The 21,303-nt window shown below is 45.9% G+C and overlaps 9 non-coding genes across 9 annotated transcripts; all 9 read left to right on the top strand.

The window, feature by feature from the left end:
- The first annotated feature begins 1,875 nt into the window (after positions 1 to 1,875).
- LOC130303550 (U2 spliceosomal RNA) lies at positions 1,876 to 2,066 on the top strand. Its single transcript, XR_008853598.1, has one exon. It is a non-coding gene; the product is annotated as a U2 spliceosomal RNA (small nuclear RNA).
- A 2,092-nt stretch (positions 2,067 to 4,158) lies between these two features.
- LOC130303549 (U2 spliceosomal RNA) lies at positions 4,159 to 4,349 on the top strand. Its single transcript, XR_008853597.1, has one exon. It is a non-coding gene; the product is annotated as a U2 spliceosomal RNA (small nuclear RNA).
- Positions 4,350 to 6,440: 2,091 nt separating this feature from the next.
- LOC130303548 (U2 spliceosomal RNA) lies at positions 6,441 to 6,631 on the top strand. Its single transcript, XR_008853596.1, has one exon. It is a non-coding gene; the product is annotated as a U2 spliceosomal RNA (small nuclear RNA).
- A 2,091-nt stretch (positions 6,632 to 8,722) lies between these two features.
- On the top strand, positions 8,723 to 8,913 carry LOC130303546 (U2 spliceosomal RNA). The gene has a single exon (XR_008853594.1). It is a non-coding gene; the product is annotated as a U2 spliceosomal RNA (small nuclear RNA).
- A 2,089-nt stretch (positions 8,914 to 11,002) lies between these two features.
- On the top strand, positions 11,003 to 11,193 carry LOC130303545 (U2 spliceosomal RNA). The gene has a single exon (XR_008853593.1). It is a non-coding gene; the product is annotated as a U2 spliceosomal RNA (small nuclear RNA).
- A 2,085-nt stretch (positions 11,194 to 13,278) lies between these two features.
- On the top strand, positions 13,279 to 13,469 carry LOC130303544 (U2 spliceosomal RNA). Its single transcript, XR_008853592.1, has one exon. It is a non-coding gene; the product is annotated as a U2 spliceosomal RNA (small nuclear RNA).
- A 2,089-nt stretch (positions 13,470 to 15,558) lies between these two features.
- On the top strand, positions 15,559 to 15,749 carry LOC130303543 (U2 spliceosomal RNA). The gene has a single exon (XR_008853591.1). It is a non-coding gene; the product is annotated as a U2 spliceosomal RNA (small nuclear RNA).
- Positions 15,750 to 17,840: 2,091 nt separating this feature from the next.
- On the top strand, positions 17,841 to 18,031 carry LOC130303542 (U2 spliceosomal RNA). Its single transcript, XR_008853590.1, has one exon. It is a non-coding gene; the product is annotated as a U2 spliceosomal RNA (small nuclear RNA).
- Positions 18,032 to 20,118: 2,087 nt separating this feature from the next.
- On the top strand, positions 20,119 to 20,309 carry LOC130303541 (U2 spliceosomal RNA). Its single transcript, XR_008853589.1, has one exon. It is a non-coding gene; the product is annotated as a U2 spliceosomal RNA (small nuclear RNA).
- The last annotated feature ends 994 nt before the right edge of the window (positions 20,310 to 21,303 follow it).

The raw sequence follows: 21,303 nt of genomic DNA, 5'->3' as shown, positions 1-21,303 counted from the left end.
TGGATCATTTGAGTAGCCAGCACACCTGTGCAGGTAGGGCATGACATGATAGGCAGCTGCCTTGATAGCGGGTGGGTGCTGAATGTTCCTAATTGACAAAATAAGATTAATGCTTATGAAGAAATATAAAATCTCATCCCTTCCCCAATATCGCGCCACACCCCTACCCCTTAATTCCCTGGTTGAACGTGATGGACATATGTCTTTTTTCGACCGTACTAACTATGTAACTATGTAACATAACATGGGGGGGGGGGGTCTCCTGGCTGTTCACACAGGTGTGTCATTGCTGTACATTGACCATGCATTGCTTCTGTGGTATTGCAAAGGCAAAGACAAATGCTTCCAGCCATCCATTGCACTAATGGATTGGTCATCAGCTGGCTGTCTATGTCCCGCATCAATATAGACCAAAGTACAGAGGGTTAGGCTATGCTATTGTGCACCTACCTGATGCATCAGAAGGTGCGAGGCCCTTGCTAAATTCTGTGCACAGACTTTGAGATCTATACTTTAGACTGTATCTAAACCTGCTCCAACATGGACTGACATTCTGGCCTACTTTCAGCCGATGCGACTTGTCTGTCGCTGAACAGTCGCTTTTTATGTATTCAGCACCTATGTATAATGTTGTAAAAATGCTCTAGAAGCTAAAGTCGCAGAAATGTCACACATATTTGGCCTGCAACTTTCTGTGCGACAAATTCAGACAGGAAAAATCAGTATAAATCCTTAGAAAATTATCCCCCAGTGTCTCCATCTGCTGGCGGTATTGAATAAGCATTGCTGCACTGATGGGGTATGCATTAGACGAAAAAAAAGAAGAAAAAGAAGAATAATACGCCCAGAAAAGAGGCGAAAAGGAGAAAAACGTAAAAAAACGTGAAAAAAAAGTAAGAGGAAGAGAAGGGAAAAAAAGGTGGAAATGGGTTTAAAAGTGATTTCGGCGGAGAATATATATATATATATATATATATATATATATATATATATATATATATACGCGCACACACACACATATATATAAACGTATTCTCCGTTGAGATATTGCAGCCGCTGCTGTGTCCAGGCCCAGGAGCCTTAGCACTGTGCTGTGATGTCACTCAATACCACTGACATCACTAGGTGTAAACAACATCTCTCCTTTGCTGTGTATGTGACTATGGAGCTGTTTGGTGATGTCGTCTATTATGGCCTTCATAGAAGCAACAGGAGATTGTTGCATCCATCTAGAACCCTCAGAACTACAGTGCTATGATGTCACTCACTTCCACAGGCCTTGCAGAGTGTAAACAACAACAACCCAGCTTTGTTGTGTATGTAACCATAGGGATTTGTGATGTCACCTAGAACCTTCACAGCAGCGACAGCTTTATGAGGAGCATCAGCACTGCTCTGCCTGAGCAGAACCATCACCGCCATAGGTTGTCAAATAACCCGGATTTAACCCACACAGGTAAGTCCAATGGGGTGCAGGCATGTCCTCTATGCTTACAGCTTCCCGTGGGTGTTGGTTTGATACCGTTTGGGGACAGCCAAGGAGGCATCTGCAGGCAACAAAGGTAGGTGTGTGCTTGTGTGTGTGTTTCCTATGCAGATCCTAAGCCCAGTGTCACATGCAAGTAGGAGGAGTAAGAAGGGTTCCTGGCAAATCCGGGTTATGGATTGCATTTAAAAAGGCCCCGTGGGAGTGCAATGGGCCCCTGTCTTGCTGCTTAGCAATAATGGTATGGGTTTAGGTTCTGCTGTGTGTACTGGTGGTTGACTGCCCCCCAGCCCAGAGTGTGCATGGAAAATTGTCTGGCAGCCTCCCTGACAGCAAGCAGTGATAGTGCCCATGAAGGGGACCTTGTTGGGCCCGCCCCTTTCACGGTTATCGCTTCTCGGCCTTTTGGCTAAGATCAAGTGTAGTATCTGTTCTTATCAGTTTAATATCTGATACGTCCCCTATCTGGGGACCATATATTAAATGGATTTTTGAGAACGGGGGCCGATTTCGAAGCTTGCTTCCGTCGCCCTATGCATTGACCCGATATGGCAGTATCTTCGGGTACAGTGCACCACCCCCTTACAGGGTTAAAAAGAAAGATTCCTACTTTCATTGCTACCTGCTTGCTGGCTAGCCAGCTAGCCAGCCCTGTGGGCCTTGCTGCTGCTGCAGCCAAAAAACAAAAGGTGGTGCTGCTGCTGCTTCTGCTGCTTCTGCTTCTGCTTGTGTCTGGCCCCTGTTGGAGCGTCCAGGCACAGGACTTCTGCTGCTGCTGACTAAATGGCCTCCTTAATTGGATCATTTGAGTAGCCAGCACACCTGTGCAGGTAGGGCATGACATGATAGGCAGCTGCCTTGATAGCGGGTGGGTGCTGAATGTTCCTAATTGACAAAATAAGATTAATGCTTATGAAGAAATATAAAATCTCATCCCTTCCCCAATATCGCGCCACACCCCTACCCCTTAATTCCCTGGTTGAACGTGATGGACATATGTCTTTTTTCGACCGTACTAACTATGTAACTATGTAACATAACATGGGGGGGGGGGGGTCTCCTGGCTGTTCACACAGGTGTGTCATTGCTGTACATTGACCATGCATTGCTTCTGTGGTATTGCAAAGGCAAAGACAAATGCTTCCAGCCATCCATTGCACTAATGGATTGGTCATCAGCTGGCTGTCTATGTCCCGCATCAATATAGACCAAAGTACAGAGGGTTAGGCTATGCTATTGTGCACCTACCTGATGCATCAGAAGGTGCGAGGCCCTTGCTAAATTCTGTGCACAGACTTTGAGATCTATACTTTAGACTGTATCTAAACCTGCTCCAACATGGACTGACATTCTGGCCTACTTTCAGCCGATGCGACTTGTCTGTCGCTGAACAGTCGCTTTTTATGTATTCAGCACCTATGTATAATGTTGTAAAAATGCTCTAGAAGCTAAAGTCGCAGAAATGTCACACATATTTGGCCTGCAACTTTCTGTGCGACAAATTCAGACAGGAAAAATCAGTATAAATCCTTAGAAAATTATCCCCCAGTGTCTCCATCTGCTGGCGGTATTGAATAAGCATTGCTGCACTGATGGGGTATGCATTAGACGAAAAAAAAGAAGAAAAAGAAGAATAATACGCCCAGAAAAGAGGCGAAAAGGAGAAAAACGTAAAAAAACGTGAAAAAAAAGTAAGAGGAAGAGAAGGGAAAAAAAGGTGGAAATGGGTTTAAAAGTGATTTCGGCGGAGAAATATATATATATATATATATATATATATATATATATATATATATATACGCGCACACACACACATATATATAAACGTATTCTCCGTTGAGATATTGCAGCCGCTGCTGTGTCCAGGCCCAGGAGCCTTAGCACTGTGCTGTGATGTCACTCAATACCACTGACATCACTAGGTGTAAACAACATCTCTCCTTTGCTGTGTATGTGACTATGGAGCTGTTTGGTGATGTCGTCTATTATGGCCTTCATAGAAGCAACAGGAGATTGTTGCATCCATCTAGAACCCTCAGAACTACAGTGCTATGATGTCACTCACTTCCACAGGCCTTGCAGAGTGTAAACAACAACAACCCAGCTTTGTTGTGTATGTAACCATAGGGATTTGTGATGTCACCTAGAACCTTCACAGCAGCGACAGCTTTATGAGGAGCATCAGCACTGCTCTGCCTGAGCAGAACCATCACCGCCATAGGTTGTCAAATAACCCGGATTTAACCCACACAGGTAAGTCCAATGGGGTGCAGGCATGTCCTCTATGCTTACAGCTTCCCGTGGGTGTTGGTTTGATACCGTTTGGGGACAGCCAAGGAGGCATCTGCAGGCAACAAAGGTAGGTGTGTGCTTGTGTGTGTGTTTCCTATGCAGATCCTAAGCCCAGTGTCACATGCAAGTAGGAGGAGTAAGAAGGGTTCCTGGCAAATCCGGGTTATGGATTGCATTTAAAAAGGCCCCGTGGGAGTGCAATGGGCCCCTGTCTTGCTGCTTAGCAATAATGGTATGGGTTTAGGTTCTGCTGTGTGTACTGGTGGTTGACTGCCCCCCAGCCCAGAGTGTGCATGGAAAATTGTCTGGCAGCCTCCCTGACAGCAAGCAGTGATAGTGCCCATGAAGGGGACCTTGTTGGGCCCGCCCCTTTCACGGTTATCGCTTCTCGGCCTTTTGGCTAAGATCAAGTGTAGTATCTGTTCTTATCAGTTTAATATCTGATACGTCCCCTATCTGGGGACCATATATTAAATGGATTTTTGAGAACGGGGGCCGATTTCGAAGCTTGCTTCCGTCGCCCTATGCATTGACCCGATATGGCAGTATCTTCGGGTACAGTGCACCACCCCCTTACAGGGTTAAAAAGAAAGATTCCTACTTTCATTGCTACCTGCTTGCTGGCTAGCCAGCTAGCCAGCCCTGTGGGCCTTGCTGCTGCTGCAGCCAAAAAACAAAAGGTGGTGCTGCTGCTGCTTCTGCTGCTTCTGCTTCTGCTTGTGTCTGGCCCCTGTTGGAGCGTCCAGGCACAGGACTTCTGCTGCTGCTGACTAAATGGCCTCCTTAATTGGATCATTTGAGTAGCCAGCACACCTGTGCAGGTAGGGCATGACATGATAGGCAGCTGCCTTGATAGCGGGTGGGTGCTGAATGTTCCTAATTGACAAAATAAGATTAATGCTTATGAAGAAATATAAAATCTCATCCCTTCCCCAATATCGCGCCACACCCCTACCCCTTAATTCCCTGGTTGAACGTGATGGACATATGTCTTTTTTCGACCGTACTAACTATGTAACTATGTAACATAACATGGGGGGGGGGGGTCTCCTGGCTGTTCACACAGGTGTGTCATTGCTGTACATTGACCATGCATTGCTTCTGTGGTATTGCAAAGGCAAAGACAAATGCTTCCAGCCATCCATTGCACTAATGGATTGGTCATCAGCTGGCTGTCTATGTCCCGCATCAATATAGACCAAAGTACAGAGGGTTAGGCTATGCTATTGTGCACCTACCTGATGCATCAGAAGGTGCGAGGCCCTTGCTAAATTCTGTGCACAGACTTTGAGATCTATACTTTAGACTGTATCTAAACCTGCTCCAACATGGACTGACATTCTGGCCTACTTTCAGCCGATGCGACTTGTCTGTCGCTGAACAGTCGCTTTTTATGTATTCAGCACCTATGTATAATGTTGTAAAAATGCTCTAGAAGCTAAAGTCGCAGAAATGTCACACATATTTGGCCTGCAACTTTCTGTGCGACAAATTCAGACAGGAAAAATCAGTATAAATCCTTAGAAAATTATCCCCCAGTGTCTCCATCTGCTGGCGGTATTGAATAAGCATTGCTGCACTGATGGGGTATGCATTAGACGAAAAAAAAGAAGAAAAAGAAGAATAATACGCCCAGAAAAGAGGCGAAAAGGAGAAAAACGTAAAAAAACGTGAAAAAAAAGTAAGAGGAAGAGAAGGGAAAAAAAGGTGGAAATGGGTTTAAAAGTGATTTCGGCGGAGAAATATATATATATATATATATATATATATATATATATATATATATATACGCGCACACACACACATATATATAAACGTATTCTCCGTTGAGATATTGCAGCCGCTGCTGTGTCCAGGCCCAGGAGCCTTAGCACTGTGCTGTGATGTCACTCAATACCACTGACATCACTAGGTGTAAACAACATCTCTCCTTTGCTGTGTATGTGACTATGGAGCTGTTTGGTGATGTCGTCTATTATGGCCTTCATAGAAGCAACAGGAGATTGTTGCATCCATCTAGAACCCTCAGAACTACAGTGCTATGATGTCACTCACTTCCACAGGCCTTGCAGAGTGTAAACAACAACAACCCAGCTTTGTTGTGTATGTAACCATAGGGATTTGTGATGTCACCTAGAACCTTCACAGCAGCGACAGCTTTATGAGGAGCATCAGCACTGCTCTGCCTGAGCAGAACCATCACCGCCATAGGTTGTCAAATAACCCGGATTTAACCCACACAGGTAAGTCCAATGGGGTGCAGGCATGTCCTCTATGCTTACAGCTTCCCGTGGGTGTTGGTTTGATACCGTTTGGGGACAGCCAAGGAGGCATCTGCAGGCAACAAAGGTAGGTGTGTGCTTGTGTGTGTGTTTCCTATGCAGATCCTAAGCCCAGTGTCACATGCAAGTAGGAGGAGTAAGAAGGGTTCCTGGCAAATCCGGGTTATGGATTGCATTTAAAAAGGCCCCGTGGGAGTGCAATGGGCCCCTGTCTTGCTGCTTAGCAATAATGGTATGGGTTTAGGTTCTGCTGTGTGTACTGGTGGTTGACTGCCCCCCAGCCCAGAGTGTGCATGGAAAATTGTCTGGCAGCCTCCCTGACAGCAAGCAGTGATAGTGCCCATGAAGGGGACCTTGTTGGGCCCGCCCCTTTCACGGTTATCGCTTCTCGGCCTTTTGGCTAAGATCAAGTGTAGTATCTGTTCTTATCAGTTTAATATCTGATACGTCCCCTATCTGGGGACCATATATTAAATGGATTTTTGAGAACGGGGGCCGATTTCGAAGCTTGCTTCCGTCGCCCTATGCATTGACCCGATATGGCAGTATCTTCGGGTACAGTGCACCACCCCCTTACAGGGTTAAAAAGAAAGATTCCTACTTTCATTGCTACCTGCTTGCTGGCTAGCCAGCTAGCCAGCCCTGTGGGCCTTGCTGCTGCTGCAGCCAAAAAACAAAAGGTGGTGCTGCTGCTGCTTCTGCTGCTTCTGCTTCTGCTTGTGTCTGGCCCCTGTTGGAGCGTCCAGGCACAGGACTTCTGCTGCTGCTGACTAAATGGCCTCCTTAATTGGATCATTTGAGTAGCCAGCACACCTGTGCAGGTAGGGCATGACATGATAGGCAGCTGCCTTGATAGCGGGTGGGTGCTGAATGTTCCTAATTGACAAAATAAGATTAATGCTTATGAAGAAATATAAAATCTCATCCCTTCCCCAATATCGCGCCACACCCCTACCCCTTAATTCCCTGGTTGAACGTGATGGACATATGTCTTTTTTCGACCGTACTAACTATGTAACTATGTAACATAACATGGGGGGGGGGGGGTCTCCTGGCTGTTCACACAGGTGTGTCATTGCTGTACATTGACCATGCATTGCTTCTGTGGTATTGCAAAGGCAAAGACAAATGCTTCCAGCCATCCATTGCACTAATGGATTGGTCATCAGCTGGCTGTCTATGTCCCGCATCAATATAGACCAAAGTACAGAGGGTTAGGCTATGCTATTGTGCACCTACCTGATGCATCAGAAGGTGCGAGGCCCTTGCTAAATTCTGTGCACAGACTTTGAGATCTATACTTTAGACTGTATCTAAACCTGCTCCAACATGGACTGACATTCTGGCCTACTTTCAGCCGATGCGACTTGTCTGTCGCTGAACAGTCGCTTTTTATGTATTCAGCACCTATGTATAATGTTGTAAAAATGCTCTAGAAGCTAAAGTCGCAGAAATGTCACACATATTTGGCCTGCAACTTTCTGTGCGACAAATTCAGACAGGAAAAATCAGTATAAATCCTTAGAAAATTATCCCCCAGTGTCTCCATCTGCTGGCGGTATTGAATAAGCATTGCTGCACTGATGGGGTATGCATTAGACGAAAAAAAAGAAGAAAAAGAAGAATAATACGCCCAGAAAAGAGGCGAAAAGGAGAAAAACGTAAAAAAACGTGAAAAAAAAGTAAGAGGAAGAGAAGGGAAAAAAAGGTGGAAATGGGTTTAAAAGTGATTTCGGCGGAGAAATATATATATATATATATATATATATATATAGTATATATATATATACGCGCACACACACACATATATATAAACGTATTCTCCGTTGAGATATTGCAGCCGCTGCTGTGTCCAGGCCCAGGAGCCTTAGCACTGTGCTGTGATGTCACTCAATACCACTGACATCACTAGGTGTAAACAACATCTCTCCTTTGCTGTGTATGTGACTATGGAGCTGTTTGGTGATGTCGTCTATTATGGCCTTCATAGAAGCAACAGGAGATTGTTGCATCCATCTAGAACCCTCAGAACTACAGTGCTATGATGTCACTCACTTCCACAGGCCTTGCAGAGTGTAAACAACAACAACCCAGCTTTGTTGTGTATGTAACCATAGGGATTTGTGATGTCACCTAGAACCTTCACAGCAGCGACAGCTTTATGAGGAGCATCAGCACTGCTCTGCCTGAGCAGAACCATCACCGCCATAGGTTGTCAAATAACCCGGATTTAACCCACACAGGTAAGTCCAATGGGGTGCAGGCATGTCCTCTATGCTTACAGCTTCCCGTGGGTGTTGGTTTGATACCGTTTGGGGACAGCCAAGGAGGCATCTGCAGGCAACAAAGGTAGGTGTGTGCTTGTGTGTGTGTTTCCTATGCAGATCCTAAGCCCAGTGTCACATGCAAGTAGGAGGAGTAAGAAGGGTTCCTGGCAAATCCGGGTTATGGATTGCATTTAAAAAGGCCCCGTGGGAGTGCAATGGGCCCCTGTCTTGCTGCTTAGCAATAATGGTATGGGTTTAGGTTCTGCTGTGTGTACTGGTGGTTGACTGCCCCCCAGCCCAGAGTGTGCATGGAAAATTGTCTGGCAGCCTCCCTGACAGCAAGCAGTGATAGTGCCCATGAAGGGGACCTTGTTGGGCCCGCCCCTTTCACGGTTATCGCTTCTCGGCCTTTTGGCTAAGATCAAGTGTAGTATCTGTTCTTATCAGTTTAATATCTGATACGTCCCCTATCTGGGGACCATATATTAAATGGATTTTTGAGAACGGGGGCCGATTTCGAAGCTTGCTTCCGTCGCCCTATGCATTGACCCGATATGGCAGTATCTTCGGGTACAGTGCACCACCCCCTTACAGGGTTAAAAAGAAAGATTCCTACTTTCATTGCTACCTGCTTGCTGGCTAGCCAGCTAGCCAGCCCTGTGGGCCTTGCTGCTGCTGCAGCCAAAAAACAAAAGGTGGTGCTGCTGCTGCTTCTGCTGCTTCTGCTTCTGCTTGTGTCTGGCCCCTGTTGGAGCGTCCAGGCACAGGACTTCTGCTGCTGCTGACTAAATGGCCTCCTTAATTGGATCATTTGAGTAGCCAGCACACCTGTGCAGGTAGGGCATGACATGATAGGCAGCTGCCTTGATAGCGGGTGGGTGCTGAATGTTCCTAATTGACAAAATAAGATTAATGCTTATGAAGAAATATAAAATCTCATCCCTTCCCCAATATCGCGCCACACCCCTACCCCTTAATTCCCTGGTTGAACGTGATGGACATATGTCTTTTTTCGACCGTACTAACTATGTAACTATGTAACATAACATGGGGGGGGGGGGTCTCCTGGCTGTTCACACAGGTGTGTCATTGCTGTACATTGACCATGCATTGCTTCTGTGGTATTGCAAAGGCAAAGACAAATGCTTCCAGCCATCCATTGCACTAATGGATTGGTCATCAGCTGGCTGTCTATGTCCCGCATCAATATAGACCAAAGTACAGAGGGTTAGGCTATGCTATTGTGCACCTACCTGATGCATCAGAAGGTGCGAGGCCCTTGCTAAATTCTGTGCACAGACTTTGAGATCTATACTTTAGACTGTATCTAAACCTGCTCCAACATGGACTGACATTCTGGCCTACTTTCAGCCGATGCGACTTGTCTGTCGCTGAACAGTCGCTTTTTATGTATTCAGCACCTATGTATAATGTTGTAAAAATGCTCTAGAAGCTAAAGTCGCAGAAATGTCACACATATTTGGCCTGCAACTTTCTGTGCGACAAATTCAGACAGGAAAAATCAGTATAAATCCTTAGAAAATTATCCCCCAGTGTCTCCATCTGCTGGCGGTATTGAATAAGCATTGCTGCACTGATGGGGTATGCATTAGACGAAAAAAAAGAAGAAAAAGAAGAATAATACGCCCAGAAAAGAGGCGAAAAGGAGAAAAACGTAAAAAAACGTGAAAAAAAAGTAAGAGGAAGAGAAGGGAAAAAAAGGTGGAAATGGGTTTAAAAGTGATTTCGGCGGAGATATATATATATATATATATATATATATATATATATATATATATATACGCGCACACACACACATATATATAAACGTATTCTCCGTTGAGATATTGCAGCCGCTGCTGTGTCCAGGCCCAGGAGCCTTAGCACTGTGCTGTGATGTCACTCAATACCACTGACATCACTAGGTGTAAACAACATCTCTCCTTTGCTGTGTATGTGACTATGGAGCTGTTTGGTGATGTCGTCTATTATGGCCTTCATAGAAGCAACAGGAGATTGTTGCATCCATCTAGAACCCTCAGAACTACAGTGCTATGATGTCACTCACTTCCACAGGCCTTGCAGAGTGTAAACAACAACAACCCAGCTTTGTTGTGTATGTAACCATAGGGATTTGTGATGTCACCTAGAACCTTCACAGCAGCGACAGCTTTATGAGGAGCATCAGCACTGCTCTGCCTGAGCAGAACCATCACCGCCATAGGTTGTCAAATAACCCGGATTTAACCCACACAGGTAAGTCCAATGGGGTGCAGGCATGTCCTCTATGCTTACAGCTTCCCGTGGGTGTTGGTTTGATACCGTTTGGGGACAGCCAAGGAGGCATCTGCAGGCAACAAAGGTAGGTGTGTGCTTGTGTGTGTGTTTCCTATGCAGATCCTAAGCCCAGTGTCACATGCAAGTAGGAGGAGTAAGAAGGGTTCCTGGCAAATCCGGGTTATGGATTGCATTTAAAAAGGCCCCGTGGGAGTGCAATGGGCCCCTGTCTTGCTGCTTAGCAATAATGGTATGGGTTTAGGTTCTGCTGTGTGTACTGGTGGTTGACTGCCCCCCAGCCCAGAGTGTGCATGGAAAATTGTCTGGCAGCCTCCCTGACAGCAAGCAGTGATAGTGCCCATGAAGGGGACCTTGTTGGGCCCGCCCCTTTCACGGTTATCGCTTCTCGGCCTTTTGGCTAAGATCAAGTGTAGTATCTGTTCTTATCAGTTTAATATCTGATACGTCCCCTATCTGGGGACCATATATTAAATGGATTTTTGAGAACGGGGGCCGATTTCGAAGCTTGCTTCCGTCGCCCTATGCATTGACCCGATATGGCAGTATCTTCGGGTACAGTGCACCACCCCCTTACAGGGTTAAAAAGAAAGATTCCTACTTTCATTGCTACCTGCTTGCTGGCTAGCCAGCTAGCCAGCCCTGTGGGCCTTGCTGCTGCTGCAGCCAAAAAACAAAAGGTGGTGCTGCTGCTGCTTCTGCTGCTTCTGCTTCTGCTTGTGTCTGGCCCCTGTTGGAGCGTCCAGGCACAGGACTTCTGCTGCTGCTGACTAAATGGCCTCCTTAATTGGATCATTTGAGTAGCCAGCACACCTGTGCAGGTAGGGCATGACATGATAGGCAGCTGCCTTGATAGCGGGTGGGTGCTGAATGTTCCTAATTGACAAAATAAGATTAATGCTTATGAAGAAATATAAAATCTCATCCCTTCCCCAATATCGCGCCACACCCCTACCCCTTAATTCCCTGGTTGAACGTGATGGACATATGTCTTTTTTCGACCGTACTAACTATGTAACTATGTAACATAACATGGGGGGGGGGGGTCTCCTGGCTGTTCACACAGGTGTGTCATTGCTGTACATTGACCATGCATTGCTTCTGTGGTATTGCAAAGGCAAAGACAAATGCTTCCAGCCATCCATTGCACTAATGGATTGGTCATCAGCTGGCTGTCTATGTCCCGCATCAATATAGACCAAAGTACAGAGGGTTAGGCTATGCTATTGTGCACCTACCTGATGCATCAGAAGGTGCGAGGCCCTTGCTAAATTCTGTGCACAGACTTTGAGATCTATACTTTAGACTGTATCTAAACCTGCTCCAACATGGACTGACATTCTGGCCTACTTTCAGCCGATGCGACTTGTCTGTCGCTGAACAGTCGCTTTTTATGTATTCAGCACCTATGTATAATGTTGTAAAAATGCTCTAGAAGCTAAAGTCGCAGAAATGTCACACATATTTGGCCTGCAACTTTCTGTGCGACAAATTCAGACAGGAAAAATCAGTATAAATCCTTAGAAAATTATCCCCCAGTGTCTCCATCTGCTGGCGGTATTGAATAAGCATTGCTGCACTGATGGGGTATGCATTAGACGAAAAAAAAGAAGAAAAAGAAGAATAATACGCCCAGAAAAGAGGCGAAAAGGAGAAAAACGTAAAAAAACGTGAAAAAAAAGTAAGAGGAAGAGAAGGGAAAAAAAGGTGGAAATGGGTTTAAAAGTGATTTCGGCGGAGAAATATATATATATATATATATATATATATATATATATATATACGCGCACACACACACATATATATAAACGTATTCTCCGTTGAGATATTGCAGCCGCTGCTGTGTCCAGGCCCAGGAGCCTTAGCACTGTGCTGTGATGTCACTCAATACCACTGACATCACTAGGTGTAAACAACATCTCTCCTTTGCTGTGTATGTGACTATGGAGCTGTTTGGTGATGTCGTCTATTATGGCCTTCATAGAAGCAACAGGAGATTGTTGCATCCATCTAGAACCCTCAGAACTACAGTGCTATGATGTCACTCACTTCCACAGGCCTTGCAGAGTGTAAACAACAACAACCCAGCTTTGTTGTGTATGTAACCATAGGGATTTGTGATGTCACCTAGAACCTTCACAGCAGCGACAGCTTTATGAGGAGCATCAGCACTGCTCTGCCTGAGCAGAACCATCACCGCCATAGGTTGTCAAATAACCCGGATTTAACCCACACAGGTAAGTCCAATGGGGTGCAGGCATGTCCTCTATGCTTACAGCTTCCCGTGGGTGTTGGTTTGATACCGTTTGGGGACAGCCAAGGAGGCATCTGCAGGCAACAAAGGTAGGTGTGTGCTTGTGTGTGTGTTTCCTATGCAGATCCTAAGCCCAGTGTCACATGCAAGTAGGAGGAGTAAGAAGGGTTCCTGGCAAATCCGGGTTATGGATTGCATTTAAAAAGGCCCCGTGGGAGTGCAATGGGCCCCTGTCTTGCTGCTTAGCAATAATGGTATGGGTTTAGGTTCTGCTGTGTGTACTGGTGGTTGACTGCCCCCCAGCCCAGAGTGTGCATGGAAAATTGTCTGGCAGCCTCCCTGACAGCAAGCAGTGATAGTGCCCATGAAGGGGACCTTGTTGGGCCCGCCCCTTTCACGGTTATCGCTTCTCGGCCTTTTGGCTAAGATCAAGTGTAGTATCTGTTCTTATCAGTTTAATATCTGATACGTCCCCTATCTGGGGACCATATATTAAATGGATTTTTGAGAACGGGGGCCGATTTCGAAGCTTGCTTCCGTCGCCCTATGCATTGACCCGATATGGCAGTATCTTCGGGTACAGTGCACCACCCCCTTACAGGGTTAAAAAGAAAGATTCCTACTTTCATTGCTACCTGCTTGCTGGCTAGCCAGCTAGCCAGCCCTGTGGGCCTTGCTGCTGCTGCAGCCAAAAAACAAAAGGTGGTGCTGCTGCTGCTTCTGCTGCTTCTGCTTCTGCTTGTGTCTGGCCCCTGTTGGAGCGTCCAGGCACAGGACTTCTGCTGCTGCTGACTAAATGGCCTCCTTAATTGGATCATTTGAGTAGCCAGCACACCTGTGCAGGTAGGGCATGACATGATAGGCAGCTGCCTTGATAGCGGGTGGGTGCTGAATGTTCCTAATTGACAAAATAAGATTAATGCTTATGAAGAAATATAAAATCTCATCCCTTCCCCAATATCGCGCCACACCCCTACCCCTTAATTCCCTGGTTGAACGTGATGGACATATGTCTTTTTTCGACCGTACTAACTATGTAACTATGTAACATAACATGGGGGGGGGGGGTCTCCTGGCTGTTCACACAGGTGTGTCATTGCTGTACATTGACCATGCATTGCTTCTGTGGTATTGCAAAGGCAAAGACAAATGCTTCCAGCCATCCATTGCACTAATGGATTGGTCATCAGCTGGCTGTCTATGTCCCGCATCAATATAGACCAAAGTACAGAGGGTTAGGCTATGCTATTGTGCACCTACCTGATGCATCAGAAGGTGCGAGGCCCTTGCTAAATTCTGTGCACAGACTTTGAGATCTATACTTTAGACTGTATCTAAACCTGCTCCAACATGGACTGACATTCTGGCCTACTTTCAGCCGATGCGACTTGTCTGTCGCTGAACAGTCGCTTTTTATGTATTCAGCACCTATGTATAATGTTGTAAAAATGCTCTAGAAGCTAAAGTCGCAGAAATGTCACACATATTTGGCCTGCAACTTTCTGTGCGACAAATTCAGACAGGAAAAATCAGTATAAATCCTTAGAAAATTATCCCCCAGTGTCTCCATCTGCTGGCGGTATTGAATAAGCATTGCTGCACTGATGGGGTATGCATTAGACGAAAAAAAAGAAGAAAAAGAAGAATAATACGCCCAGAAAAGAGGCGAAAAGGAGAAAAACGTAAAAAAACGTGAAAAAAAAGTAAGAGGAAGAGAAGGGAAAAAAAGGTGGAAATGGGTTTAAAAGTGATTTCGGCGGAGAAATATATATATATATATATATATATATATATATATATATATATATACGCGCACACACACACATATATATAAACGTATTCTCCGTTGAGATATTGCAGCCGCTGCTGTGTCCAGGCCCAGGAGCCTTAGCACTGTGCTGTGATGTCACTCAATACCACTGACATCACTAGGTGTAAACAACATCTCTCCTTTGCTGTGTATGTGACTATGGAGCTGTTTGGTGATGTCGTCTATTATGGCCTTCATAGAAGCAACAGGAGATTGTTGCATCCATCTAGAACCCTCAGAACTACAGTGCTATGATGTCACTCACTTCCACAGGCCTTGCAGAGTGTAAACAACAACAACCCAGCTTTGTTGTGTATGTAACCATAGGGATTTGTGATGTCACCTAGAACCTTCACAGCAGCGACAGCTTTATGAGGAGCATCAGCACTGCTCTGCCTGAGCAGAACCATCACCGCCATAGGTTGTCAAATAACCCGGATTTAACCCACACAGGTAAGTCCAATGGGGTGCAGGCATGTCCTCTATGCTTACAGCTTCCCGTGGGTGTTGGTTTGATACCGTTTGGGGACAGCCAAGGAGGCATCTGCAGGCAACAAAGGTAGGTGTGTGCTTGTGTGTGTGTTTCCTATGCAGATCCTAAGCCCAGTGTCACATGCAAGTAGGAGGAGTAAGAAGGGTTCCTGGCAAATCCGGGTTATGGATTGCATTTAAAAAGGCCCCGTGGGAGTGCAATGGGCCCCTGTCTTGCTGCTTAGCAATAATGGTATGGGTTTAGGTTCTGCTGTGTGTACTGGTGGTTGACTGCCCCCCAGCCCAGAGTGTGCATGGAAAATTGTCTGGCAGCCTCCCTGACAGCAAGCAGTGATAGTGCCCATGAAGGGGACCTTGTTGGGCCCGCCCCTTTCACGGTTATCGCTTCTCGGCCTTTTGGCTAAGATCAAGTGTAGTATCTGTTCTTATCAGTTTAATATCTGATACGTCCCCTATCTGGGGACCATATATTAAATGGATTTTTGAGAACGGGGGCCGATTTCGAAGCTTGCTTCCGTCGCCCTATGCATTGACCCGATATGGCAGTATCTTCGGGTACAGTGCACCACCCCCTTACAGGGTTAAAAAGAAAGATTCCTACTTTCATTGCTACCTGCTTGCTGGCTAGCCAGCTAGCCAGCCCTGTGGGCCTTGCTGCTGCTGCAGCCAAAAAACAAAAGGTGGTGCTGCTGCTGCTTCTGCTGCTTCTGCTTCTGCTTGTGTCTGGCCCCTGTTGGAGCGTCCAGGCACAGGACTTCTGCTGCTGCTGACTAAATGGCCTCCTTAATTGGATCATTTGAGTAGCCAGCACACCTGTGCAGGTAGGGCATGACATGATAGGCAGCTGCCTTGATAGCGGGTGGGTGCTGAATGTTCCTAATTGACAAAATAAGATTAATGCTTATGAAGAAATATAAAATCTCATCCCTTCCCCAATATCGCGCCACACCCCTACCCCTTAATTCCCTGGTTGAACGTGATGGACATATGTCTTTTTTCGACCGTACTAACTATGTAACTATGTAACATAACATGGGGGGGGGGGGTCTCCTGGCTGTTCACACAGGTGTGTCATTGCTGTACATTGACCATGCATTGCTTCTGTGGTATTGCAAAGGCAAAGACAAATGCTTCCAGCCATCCATTGCACTAATGGATTGGTCATCAGCTGGCTGTCTATGTCCCGCATCAATATAGACCAAAGTACAGAGGGTTAGGCTATGCTATTGTGCACCTACCTGATGCATCAGAAGGTGCGAGGCCCTTGCTAAATTCTGTGCACAGACTTTGAGATCTATACTTTAGACTGTATCTAAACCTGCTCCAACATGGACTGACATTCTGGCCTACTTTCAGCCGATGCGACTTGTCTGTCGCTGAACAGTCGCTTTTTATGTATTCAGCACCTATGTATAATGTTGTAAAAATGCTCTAGAAGCTAAAGTCGCAGAAATGTCACACATATTTGGCCTGCAACTTTCTGTGCGACAAATTCAGACAGGAAAAATCAGTATAAATCCTTAGAAAATTATCCCCCAGTGTCTCCATCTGCTGGCGGTATTGAATAAGCATTGCTGCACTGATGGGGTATGCATTAGACGAAAAAAAAGAAGAAAAAGAAGAATAATACGCCCAGAAAAGAGGCGAAAAGGAGAAAAACGTAAAAAAACGTGAAAAAAAAGTAAGAGGAAGAGAAGGGAAAAAAAGGTGGAAATGGGTTTAAAAGTGATTTCGGCGGAGAAATATATATATATATATATATATATATATATATATATATATATATATACGCGCACACACACACATATATATAAACGTATTCTCCGTTGAGATATTGCAGCCGCTGCTGTGTCCAGGCCCAGGAGCCTTAGCACTGTGCTGTGATGTCACTCAATACCACTGACATCACTAGGTGTAAACAACATCTCTCCTTTGCTGTGTATGTGACTATGGAGCTGTTTGGTGATGTCGTCTATTATGGCCTTCATAGAAGCAACAGGAGATTGTTGCATCCATCTAGAACCCTCAGAACTACAGTGCTATGATGTCACTCACTTCCACAGGCCTTGCAGAGTGTAAACAACAACAACCCAGCTTTGTTGTGTATGTAACCATAGGGATTTGTGATGTCACCTAGAACCTTCACAGCAGCGACAGCTTTATGAGGAGCATCAGCACTGCTCTGCCTGAGCAGAACCATCACCGCCATAGGTTGTCAAATAACCCGGATTTAACCCACACAGGTAAGTCCAATGGGGTGCAGGCATGTCCTCTATGCTTACAGCTTCCCGTGGGTGTTGGTTTGATACCGTTTGGGGACAGCCAAGGAGGCATCTGCAGGCAACAAAGGTAGGTGTGTGCTTGTGTGTGTGTTTCCTATGCAGATCCTAAGCCCAGTGTCACATGCAAGTAGGAGGAGTAAGAAGGGTTCCTGGCAAATCCGGGTTATGGATTGCATTTAAAAAGGCCCCGTGGGAGTGCAATGGGCCCCTGTCTTGCTGCTTAGCAATAATGGTATGGGTTTAGGTTCTGCTGTGTGTACTGGTGGTTGACTGCCCCCCAGCCCAGAGTGTGCATGGAAAATTGTCTGGCAGCCTCCCTGACAGCAAGCAGTGATAGTGCCCATGAAGGGGACCTTGTTGGGCCCGCCCCTTTCACGGTTATCGCTTCTCGGCCTTTTGGCTAAGATCAAGTGTAGTATCTGTTCTTATCAGTTTAATATCTGATACGTCCCCTATCTGGGGACCATATATTAAATGGATTTTTGAGAACGGGGGCCGATTTCGAAGCTTGCTTCCGTCGCCCTATGCATTGACCCGATATGGCAGTATCTTCGGGTACAGTGCACCACCCCCTTACAGGGTTAAAAAGAAAGATTCCTACTTTCATTGCTACCTGCTTGCTGGCTAGCCAGCTAGCCAGCCCTGTGGGCCTTGCTGCTGCTGCAGCCAAAAAACAAAAGGTGGTGCTGCTGCTGCTTCTGCTGCTTCTGCTTCTGCTTGTGTCTGGCCCCTGTTGGAGCGTCCAGGCACAGGACTTCTGCTGCTGCTGACTAAATGGCCTCCTTAATTGGATCATTTGAGTAGCCAGCACACCTGTGCAGGTAGGGCATGACATGATAGGCAGCTGCCTTGATAGCGGGTGGGTGCTGAATGTTCCTAATTGACAAAATAAGATTAATGCTTATGAAGAAATATAAAATCTCATCCCTTCCCCAATATCGCGCCACACCCCTACCCCTTAATTCCCTGGTTGAACGTGATGGACATATGTCTTTTTTCGACCGTACTAACTATGTAACTATGTAACATAACATGGGGGGGGGGGGTCTCCTGGCTGTTCACACAGGTGTGTCATTGCTGTACATTGACCATGCATTGCTTCTGTGGTATTGCAAAGGCAAAGACAAATGCTTCCAGCCATCCATTGCACTAATGGATTGGTCATCAGCTGGCTGTCTATGTCCCGCATCAATATAGACCAAAGTACAGAGGGTTAGGCTATGCTATTGTGCACCTACCTGATGCATCAGAAGGTGCGAGGCCCTTGCTAAATTCTGTGCACAGACTTTGAGATCTATACTTTAGACTGTATCTAAACCTGCTCCAACATGGACTGACATTCTGGCCTACTTTCAGCCGATGCGACTTGTCTGTCGCTGAACAGTCGCTTTTTATGTATTCAGCACCTATGTATAATGTTGTAAAAATGCTCTAGAAGCTAAAGTCGCAGAAATGTCACACATATTTGGCCTGCAACTTTCTGTGCGACAAATTCAGACAGGAAAAATCAGTATAAATCCTTAGAAAATTATCCCCCAGTGTCTCCATCTGCTGGCGGTATTGAATAAGCATTGCTGCACTGATGGGGTATGCATTAGACGAAAAAAAAGAAGAAAAAGAAGAATAATACGCCCAGAAAAGAGGCGAAAAGGAGAAAAACGTAAAAAAACGTGAAAAAAAAGTAAGAGGAAGAGAAGGGAAAAAAAGGTGGAAATGGGTTTAAAAGTGATTTCGGCGGAGAAATATATATATATATATATATATATATATATATATATATATATACGCGCACACACACACATATATATAAACGTATTCTCCGTTGAGATATTGCAGCCGCTGCTGTGTCCAGGCCCAGGAGCCTTAGCACTGTGCTGTGATGTCACTCAATACCACTGACATCACTAGGTGTAAACAACATCTCTCCTTTGCTGTGTATGTGACTATGGAGCTGTTTGGTGATGTCGTCTATTATGGCCTTCATAGAAGCAACAGGAGATTGTTGCATCCATCTAGAACCCTCAGAACTACAGTGCTATGATGTCACTCACTTCCACAGGCCTTGCAGAGTGTAAACAACAACAACCCAGCTTTGTTGTGTATGTAACCATAGGGATTTGTGATGTCACCTAGAACCTTCACAGCAGCGACAGCTTTATGAGGAGCATCAGCACTGCTCTGCCTGAGCAGAACCATCACCGCCATAGGTTGTCAAATAACCCGGATTTAACCCACACAGGTAAGTCCAATGGGGTGCAGGCATGTCCTCTATGCTTACAGCTTCCCGTGGGTGTTGGTTTGATACCGTTTGGGGACAGCCAAGGAGGCATCTGCAGGCAACAAAGGTAGGTGTGTGCTTGTGTGTGTGTTTCCTATGCAGATCCTAAGCCCAGTGTCACATGCAAGTAGGAGGAGTAAGAAGGGTTCCTGGCAAATCCGGGTTATGGATTGCATTTAAAAAGGCCCCGTGGGAGTGCAATGGGCCCCTGTCTTGCTGCTTAGCAATAATGGTATGGGTTTAGGTTCTGCTGTGTGTACTGGTGGTTGACTGCCCCCCAGCCCAGAGTGTGCATGGAAAATTGTCTGGCAGCCTCCCTGACAGCAAGCAGTGATAGTGCCCATGAAGGGGACCTTGTTGGGCCCGCCCCTTTCACGGTTATCGCTTCTCGGCCTTTTGGCTAAGATCAAGTGTAGTATCTGTTCTTATCAGTTTAATATCTGATACGTCCCCTATCTGGGGACCATATATTAAATGGATTTTTGAGAACGGGGGCCGATTTCGAAGCTTGCTTCCGTCGCCCTATGCATTGACCCGATATGGCAGTATCTTCGGGTACAGTGCACCACCCCCTTACAGGGTTAAAAAGAAAGATTCCTACTTTCATTGCTACCTGCTTGCTGGCTAGCCAGCTAGCCAGCCCTGTGGGCCTTGCTGCTGCTGCAGCCAAAAAACAAAAGGTGGTGCTGCTGCTGCTTCTGCTGCTTCTGCTTCTGCTTGTGTCTGGCCCCTGTTGGAGCGTCCAGGCACAGGACTTCTGCTGCTGCTGACTAAATGGCCTCCTTAATTGGATCATTTGAGTAGCCAGCACACCTGTGCAGGTAGGGCATGACATGATAGGCAGCTGCCTTGATAGCGGGTGGGTGCTGAATGTTCCTAATTGACAAAATAAGATTAATGCTTATGAAGAAATATAAAATCTCATCCCTTCCCCAATATCGCGCCACACCCCTACCCCTTAATTCCCTGGTTGAACGTGATGGACATATGTCTTTTTTCGACCGTACTAACTATGTAACTATGTAACATAACATGGGGGGGGGGGGTCTCCTGGCTGTTCACACAGGTGTGTCATTGCTGTACATTGACCATGCATTGCTTCTGTGGTATTGCAAAGGCAAAGACAAATGCTTCCAGCCATCCATTGCACTAATGGATTGGTCATCAGCTGGCTGTCTATGTCCCGCATCAATATAGACCAAAGTACAGAGGGTTAGGCTATGCTATTGTGCACCTACCTGATGCATCAGAAGGTGCGAGGCCCTTGCTAAATTCTGTGCACAGACTTTGAGATCTATACTTTAGACTGTATCTAAACCTGCTCCAACATGGACTGACATTCTGGCCTACTTTCAGCCGATGCGACTTGTCTGTCGCTGAACAGTCGCTTTTTATGTATTCAGCACCTATGTATAATGTTGTAAAAATGCTCTAGAAGCTAAAGTCGCAGAAATGTCACACATATTTGGCCTGCAACTTTCTGTGCGACAAATTCAGACAGGAAAAATCAGTATAAATCCTTAGAAAATTATCCCCCAGTGTCTCCATCTGCTGGCGGTATTGAA

The sequence above is a fragment of the Hyla sarda genome, unplaced genomic scaffold (genome assembly GCF_029499605.1).
Source record: "Hyla sarda isolate aHylSar1 unplaced genomic scaffold, aHylSar1.hap1 scaffold_1231, whole genome shotgun sequence".
NCBI classification, from domain to species: Eukaryota; Metazoa; Chordata; class Amphibia; order Anura; family Hylidae; genus Hyla; species Hyla sarda.
This window is presented reverse-complemented; position numbering and strand designations above follow the sequence as displayed.